This window comes from Rutidosis leptorrhynchoides, chromosome 8 (assembly GCF_046630445.1).
Source record: "Rutidosis leptorrhynchoides isolate AG116_Rl617_1_P2 chromosome 8, CSIRO_AGI_Rlap_v1, whole genome shotgun sequence".
In the NCBI taxonomy this organism is placed as follows: domain Eukaryota; kingdom Viridiplantae; phylum Streptophyta; class Magnoliopsida; order Asterales; family Asteraceae; genus Rutidosis; species Rutidosis leptorrhynchoides.
The window spans coordinates 194356870-194366365 of NC_092340.1; positions in this window are offsets into that span (position 1 = coordinate 194356870).

Below are 9496 nucleotides of genomic sequence, written 5' to 3' on the forward strand. Positions count from 1 at the left end.
ATCAAATGGCCACCATTTATTTTAGGTTAGATTACTATATTTGATGTCAGATTTATGTGTGCTTCCAAAAATACCCCTCACAAAGCAAACACACTCAGTTCCTTCCCATCTATCAACTACGGGGTACTAAAAAACTAATACACATGAACCCTAGCTTCATCGTTCAACTTCAACAACCTAAATTTGATAAATCAATGATACAGTATTCCTTTAAATCCAATACCTAATTCAAATCGTTTTCAATCCAATACCTAAATCAATTTTTTCTTGCAGACATTCATTGTATCCAATAATGAATAAGCCATCGGCATTCATGTTCGTTCAATCGAATGAATCTGATAATCGTGTTATTCGTACTGTCAATTAGCTAAATCGAAGTATTTCTCATCCAATTCAAGTCAAATTAGAGGTTCGTTTACAAATAAGTGTTTCAAGATTATCGTATTTCATAGAATATCCAATTTTTTTTTTTTTATTTAATTAGGTTATGTTCCACGCTAAATACAGTGTTCGATCCACAATTGGTCAATTACTGAAATAATCATTAAGCGAATGTTATTGTTAGTTCTGAATGTGATGCTTGAAATAAAATGAAGTTAGATGATATGAATCATTTACAGAGCACGTGAGTAGCATGTGATACGAATTCAAAAGTGATCACGTGATCGGCACATGGCATTTTAGTGAACCAGAGAAGTCAACTATAGTCAACTTCAACTACTTTTGGGCGCCAACGCACCTGTTCAAACGTTTAACAAGAATTAGTTAGGAATTCGTTCAGTTTTGTTGCAATTGATCACTATATAACTAGCGTCTAGCCAGTCTGTGATGATTTTAGCTTTCAATTTACGATTGTAAACATTTCTTCCTCATTTCTCTGTAATCTTGACTCTAGTCAAATAAAAACCCTAGCTTTCATATTTCAGAATCTATTCTTTCATATTGGATTCTTGATTGTTGGCTAGTTATTCTCCAATTCAATTGTGAATTCGGAACAACATATCATTAGATATAATGTTCGATCCACAATCGATCGATTACTGGAGTTAATCTTGTAGACTCCACTTATCCTCAAGTGAAAAGAAAACAAGTATTTGTGGACAAACGTCCCTTTTTGTCATGTAACAATAGGTGCATTTTTTAGCATCATGTTTTGTAATATTACTTAGTACTTTGATTGAGGTAGCCCTTAGTGCTTGTAATACATATTTTATTATGTAGATAATTTTTTGTCAAGATGAAAATTCTCAAGATGTTTTTGTGGATCAGGTTTAAGTTACAGCCTTACAGGAGTGATTATGTAGCAGTGGTAAAAAAATCAGGGTTTGAAAGTTGTGATCCGAAGTATACTATTAAGTGAATATGTGCAAAGTAAGTTGCAGCTCTTTTGCCTTTACTCATTCTGCTAGAGTTGTAAATTACTATCAATTTCATTGTTATTGTTATTGTTATTATCATCAAGACAAGATAAAGTTAAACCATTAAAGGTTTATATTATACCTTGCATATTATATTATTAGAACTTAGAAGGTTTATATTCATTGATTTATAATTTATAATATAAACAAGACAAAATTGCTCATTTCGTCCCTGTATTTTCCACTTTTTGCGTGTTTCATCCCTGTGTGTTATTTTCTTCATTTTTCATCCTTAAAAGCATTCTAAAGTCTCAATTTCATCCCTCACCCTAACGAAGGTTAACTGAGTTCGTTACAACTATTCACAGGGACTATCCACATAATCTTCAATTAATTAAACTACAAAAATCAAGTCAGTCTCTTTTTTTTTAATGGTGATGTAAACTTAATCAGGGGTAAACTTGGACTTGCTGCAAAGTTATGATTTCAGTCCCTTTTTTTTTTTTTTTTTTTTTTTTTTTTGCTTATAGTGCCTTGCTAGAGTCTTTCATTGCAGATCTTTGATTGTGGTATTGGGCATATTATATCCTTAATAACCGAAACTTTCCCTTGCCTCAATGTCTTTAATTCATATATAACCTATCACGACTGATAACGATAAAACATAGAAGTGTTTATTACCTTGAAACTGATGAGTGATCAGTTTGAAGATTATGTTTTAAAAATCCACTTTATACATAATTTGTTGTCTTGTTATTGGATTAAAACTATTTACATATGATTCGTTTCCTTGTTATTTCTTTATAAGCCTTTCATTAAGGATCCAATGTATACATAATTAGTACCAAGTAGTTTTTAAGCTTTTGATGCTACCTGTTTCCAATTTCTAACCATCTTTTAAGGATGAAGAAAGAATTGCCACAAAACTGTTATAAGTATTACATTTGTTATTTATCAGTCTCGCATACAATATGAAGAGGTATCCTTTTAACTGGTGGTTTCAACACAGTATGATATAGAAATTTAACTACAAATTGCCTAAATCAAATAATTGTTACAGTAAGGAATTAAAAGATTAGCACAACTAAAAGTGTGTTTGCACATATAGTTACCTCTTAGTGAAAATCAAATCCTTCTGTTTTGCATAGTTTCCATTCCATAATATCATCATAACCAATAGGGGGTTGAACCCATCGGTTGCAATGTCGAAAACTTCACACCTAACTGCCTTTGTTGAACGGTGATCTTTCATTCGTGTTCTATTAAGCTTGCACTTTTAAGTACCTCCTCCCGACCCTATTCAGCCCCTTGGTTGCAACTCGGCCACTTTCGAACTGCACTTTTTCTTCTTCTTCTTCTTCTTCTTCAAGTCATAATGAAATTACATTTTAACATAATCTAAGGCATACGAAAGTGTATGACTAACCACATAATGAGATCGATTAGCTCATCAGCATCACATCCTACAAGAATATACTCAGATTCAAGCCCAGAATCCTCAGCAAGGGCAGCACGCAATGTATGACTTTCAGGGTTAGAATAAATATAAGGAAATTTCATTGCCCCCAACGCCTGAAAACCTATGAAAATTATGTATCAGTCTTCGGAAGTAAGGCAAAACAGGTAAGCTAAAAATTTATCATATTTTCCATGTAAAAATATGTCATTCAATACATGCTTTGCATTTTATCTAAACGGCAAAATGAAACTGCGACCCAACTATAGCAGTATAACCGAAATAACTTAAGGTGGTCCAAATGTAATTTCATGTTTCAGAACAAAATATGTATGAATTCAAGAAAAAGTTAAAAAAATTTAAAGACTGATATTTATGTGGATTAGAAAATGAATTGATTTTTAAGTTTAATTAGTTAAATTACGTGAATAGTCCATGTGAATAGTTTTAACAGACTCAGATAACCTTTGTTAGAGTTAGGGATAAAATTTGGACTTTAAAATGCTTTTAAGGATGAAAAATACAGATAATAAAATACATGGATGAAACGGGCAAAAAGTGAAAAACATAAGGATGAAATGAGCAATTTTGTCTATAAACAAATATATTATTTACATATCCTATCTTTTATATTTATGTAGGAAATTAATTAAAAGAAAAAATTACGCCATTGGTGCCTGTGGTTTGTACACTTTTGCATCGTTATACCTAAACTTTTATTTTTGCGTGATTGGTACCTGAGTTTTGGTTAACTCTCACAATTAGTACCCCATGCTAACGTCTGTTTAATGTTAATCGTTAACCCCTCACATGTGCAACACATGTGACGGTATTTTCGTCCCTTCCACTATTTGTTACCTTATTAAAACCATATTGTACGATATTAAAACATATTAAAATCTAAAGCCACCGATGGATACAACAGAGGTGGAACCCCAAATCGACATAAACCCTAATTCAAATCTAAAAATATTTAAAAAAAGCTAAATCTGAAATAGATGTGGCGACAAAGGCAACGGTGTTCAAGGCAACCGATGGATACAACAGAGGTGGAACCCCAAATCGATTAGTAACCCCAAATAGATCAGGAACCCAAAATCGATCGATCTCATTTCTTATCTTTCGGTGGAGGGTAGTGATGGACCACTGGCTGACTATTTGTTAGGGTTTTATTGTTTTTGTAGCGAGTTGACATTAAAAATGAACAAAACTTTTGGTTTGTTTGGGCTGACTATTTATCCATTATTGACTTTGAAGATATCATGACTAGAAAATTTATGTACTGGTGCTATATGGAAATGTATAAATTCTGATTGTACAATGAATTTATAGATGAAATAACAAAAAGGTGTTGTTCGTGTACAAAAAAGAGAGAGACTATGCGTAATCGGATCAACAAGTCTTTGATTTTAGGTCAAATAAAGGGGCAATCAGATTGTTATATTATGTGTGCGAATGGTGATCTTACCCCTAGATTTGTGGATAAAAAGAGCAACAATCATCAACAAAGTTATAATGCTCATAAGTATCACAGTAGTAACCATAATGCCATGAACGACACTAATGGTTGTGATGATAGTAACAATTAAACTAGGGTGTTTATTGAAGTTTGAATTCAGAAACAATTGGGTTAGTAATTAAGAAGGATTAATGATGGTCCTATTTAGAGAGATGTATGTAATTTGAATTTGCTTGTTGAAATCTTATTAGTAGTTCTCTGATTTCCCTTCTATGTCAAACATTAGGAGGCAAGTTTGGTACTTTTTCACTATATTAGATTGTAATTGGTGCTTTTTTTATGAGAATTGTGGAGAATCGTGGTTATAATATATCAGGTACATTTTGATAACAAACAAATATGAAGATTGAAATCAGTTTTATTGAATGCTAGATATATTGAAAATGATTCTGTTACTATTGAGTTTTTTTGATACAAATGGCCATTGAAGCATTTTTATATGAAAACTAAGCTAACGGCTATTTCTATTAGAGGTTAGGCTCCAAATATCATTTTGGAACCCCTTTATTTAAAAAGGAAATATGCTTGTGATGTTAGCCGTTGCCTTCTGCTGTGTGTTCAGTTTTATGTTGCCTTGTGACCCTTTACTTATGGAAATGATGAAGTTAACTTTACTTCTGATCCAAAGTCAAACATCCACTAAAGGTAATATCTTGTCTCTACTTTCTAACACTCCCCCTCAAGTTGAATAGTGGGGTTTTCGATATTCAACTTGATTAGAACATCGCTAAAGAGTCTTCCATTGACGGATTTGGTGAGAATATCGGCTAGCTGATCTTCTGATCTGACTGATGGAAGAGAAATAATTTCGGCATCTAACTTTTCTCTGATAAAATGTCTGTCAACTTCGACATGCTTCGTTCTATCATGTTGAACCGGATTTTCTGAGATGGCAATGGCGGCTTCGTTATCGCATAGGATCTGAATTGGTTCTTTTGGAGGGAACCCAATTTCCGTTAAAAGTTTTTTAATCCATAGCGCTTCAACAACTCCTTTTGCAATTCCCCTAAATTCAGATTCAGCACTTGATAAAGAAACAATTTTTTGTTTCTTGCTTTTCCATGCCACTAAATTTCCTCCAATAATCGAAAAGAAACCGGAAGTTGACTTCCTATCTCCCTTTTCTCCAGCCCAGCTTGCATCTGTATATATCTGTGTTTCTAGATGCCCATTTTTTTCTAAATACAACTCCATGGCCTGGTGTCTTCTTTAGATATCGAATAATCCGAAACACCGCTTCCATGTGATGAACCTGCGGTTGGTGCATAAACTGACTAACAACTCCTACTGCGTGTGCTATATCTGGTCGGGTATGAGCAAGGTAGATAAGTTTTCCCACTATCCTCTGATACTGCCCTTTATCAGTAAGTTCACCCTCATCCTCCATATACAGCTTTTGATTTGGAATCATAGGAGTATCTGCAGGTTTGCAATCAATCATCCCTGTTTCTACAAGAAAATCAAGAACGTATTTCTTTTGACAAATAAATATCCCTTGTTGGGATCTCAATACTTCAATCCCCAAGAAATATTTAAGGTTACCTAAATCTTTCATTTCAAATTCCTTAAATAAGTTCGATTTTAAGTTAGAAATCTCTTCTTTATCATTTCCTGTTATTATCATATCATCAACGTAAATGATTAAGCATGTAATCAAATTTTTCTTTCGTTTAAAAAAGAGTGTATGATCCGAGTTGCTTTGTTTAAAATAATGTTTTTTCATAAATAGTGTAAATCTCCCAAACCAAGCCCGTGGGGATTGTTTTAACCCATATAAAGCTTTCTTAAGTCGACAAGCTTCCCCTTTTTTGAAATTTTCGGAGAACCCTGGAGGAGCATCCATATAGACTTCTTCTCTTAGTTCACCATGTAGAAAAGCATTCTTCACATCAAATTGATGAAGTGGCCAATCTTCATTTGCAGCAACTGAGAAAAGGACCCTGATAGTATCAATCTTTGCAACTGGTGAGAAGGTCTCAGAATAATCTATCCCATATGTTTGAGTATATCCCTTGGCAACTAGCCGGGCTTTGTATCTTTCAATGGTACCATCAGGTTTGTATTTTATTGTATACACCCATCGATTCCCTACTGGTTTTTTTCCTTGAGGGATTACACATTTTTCCCATGTGTCACTTTTCTTGAGCGCTTCCATTTCTTCTTCCATAGCCTTCTTCCATTTTTCAGATTTCATGGCTTGATCAACATTTATTGGAATATCTTCAGAATATAAGGCATAGTTGAATTTTTTTGCTTCACCGGATAGGTTTCCTTGAGCAATATTCGCCATAGGATACCTTGATCTTTGAACCTGTCTTTCTGGAGAGTATCTCTTTGGTGGTATACCTCTATTGGCTCTTTGAGGAAGGACATATCTTTCTGTAGTTTTACCGGAAGTTGAACTGTTTTGTTCTCCTTATTCATTACTTGAGGAGATTTCATTTGGTTCAATGTTTGGTGATTCGGCACCAGAATTTGGTGGTTCGGGATCAGGATTTGGTGGATCATGATTTGGTGATTCGGAATCGGGATTTGGTGGTTCGGGATCAGGATTTGGTGGATCATGATTTGGTGATTCGGAATTGGGATTTGGTGGTTCGGGATCAGGATTTGGTGTTAATATTTGAATATTATCGGAATTGGGTGTTGGAGTTTGAATGTTACTAGGTTTAGGTATCCAGGTTATCCAACTGAGAGTGTCATTATCCGCTTTCTCCTCCTCACTCGTGAGTTGGGTATCATAAAAATATTCGGTTTCGACAAAGTCACAATTCATTGTAGTAAAAACATGACGTCTTTTTGGACTATAACACCGATATCCTTTTTGGTTTATTCCATAGCCAACCATGACACATTTTTCCGCACATGGATCAAGTTTGGTACGCTCATGTTTTGGAATATGGACAAAGACCGAGCACCCAAATATTCGAGGTTCAATGCTAAATGAAGTCGGAAGGGTATGGAATTGAGAAAGAGTATCTTTAGGAGTTTTTGTGCCCAAAACTTTAGTAGGTAATCGGTTGATAAGATAGGTAGCGGAAGCAAGGGCTTCGGGCCAAAAACTTTTCAGAGCCTTGGATTCAATTAATAAAGCTCTTGTCATTTCTAAAAGTAGTCGATTTTTACGTTCGGCTGCGCCATTTTGCTAGGGTGTATGAGCGCACGAGGTTTGATGAATAATTCCATTATTTTCGCAGAAAAGTTTCATTGACGAGTTTACAAACTCACCCCATTATCGGATCTTAAAATTTGTATGTTTTTATTAAATTGGGTTTGTACCATTTTATAAAAGTGAGAAAATTTCTCAAAAACTTCTGATTTGTAGGTTAGAAAATAAATCCAACTCATTCGGGTATGATCGTCAATAAATAAGACAAAATATCGGAAATTCTTTCCCCCGATAACCGGTGCAGGACCCCATACTGTAGTGACCCGAACTTTTCCATGTTTATATATATTAATTGAGATTGATATTTACATGATTAAATGTTTTCAACATGTTAAGAAATCAAACTTGTTAAGACTTGATTAATTGAAATATGTTTCATATAGACAATTGACCACCCAAGTTGACCGGTGATTCACGAACGTTAAAACTTGTAAAAACTACACGATGACATATATATGGTTATATATATAGTTAACATGTTTTTATTATAAGTATGTATCTCATTAGGTATTTTAACAATGAGTTATATACATAAAAATGAGACTATTAATTTAAGAAACTCGAAAACGATATATATAACGATTATCGTTATAACAACGTCTTACTAGGTACATATGAATCATATTAAGATATTGATACACTTGGTTAATTATGTTAAATGATAAGTAAATATATTATTAAGTGTATTAACAATGAAATACATATGTAAAAATAAGACTACTAACTTAATGATTTCGAAACGAGACATATATGTAACGATTATCGTTGTAACGACATTTAACTGTATATACATCATACTAAGATATATTATATATCATAATATCATGATAATATAATAATTTAACATCTCATTTGTTATAATAAACAATGGGTTAACAACATTCAACAAGATCGTTAACCTAAATGTTTCAAAACAACATTTACATGTAACGACTAACGATGACTTAACGACTCAGTTAAAATGTATATACATGTAGTGTTTTAATATGTATTCATACACTTTTGAAAGAATTCAAGACACTTATCAAAATACTTCTACTTAACAAAAATGCTTACAATTACATCCTTGTTCAGTTTCATCAACAATTCTACTCGTATGCACCCGTATTCGTACTCGTACAATACACAGCTTTTAGATGTATGTACTATTGGTATATACACTCCAATGATCAGCTCTTAGCAGCCCATGTGAGTCACCTAACATATGTGGGAACCATCATTTGGCAACTAGCATGAAATATCTCATAAAATTACAAAAATATGAGTAATCATTCATGACTTATTTACATGAAAACAAAATTACATATCCTTTATATCTAATCCATACACCAACGACCAAAAACACCTACAAACACTTTCATTCTTCAATTTTCTTCATCTAATTGATCTCTCTCAAATTCTATCTTCAAGTTCTAAGTGTTCTTCATATATTTTACAAGTTCTAGTTACATAAAATCAAGAATACTTTCAAGTTTGCTAGCTCACTTCCAATCTTGTAAGGTGATCATCCAACCTCAAGAAATCTTTGTTTCTTACAGTAGGTTATCATTCTAATACAAGGTAATAATCATATTCAAACTTTGGTTCAATTTCTATAACTATAACAATCTTATTTCAAGTGATGATCTTACTTGAACTTGTTTTCGTGTCATGATTCTGCTTCAAGAACTTCGAGCCATCCAAGGATCCGTTGAAGCTAGATCCATTTTTCTCTTTTCCAGTAGGTTTATCCAAGGAACTTAAGGTAGTAATGATGTTCATAACATCATTCGATTCATACATATAAAGCTATCTTATTCGAAGGTTTAAACTTGTAATCACTAGAACATAGTTTAGTTAATTCTAAACTTGTTCGCAAACAAAAGTTAATCCTTCTAACTTGACTTTTAAAATTAACTACACACATGTTCTATATCTATATGATATGCTAACTTAATGATTTAAAACCTGGAAACACGAAAAACACCGTAAAACCGGATTTACGCCGTCGTAGT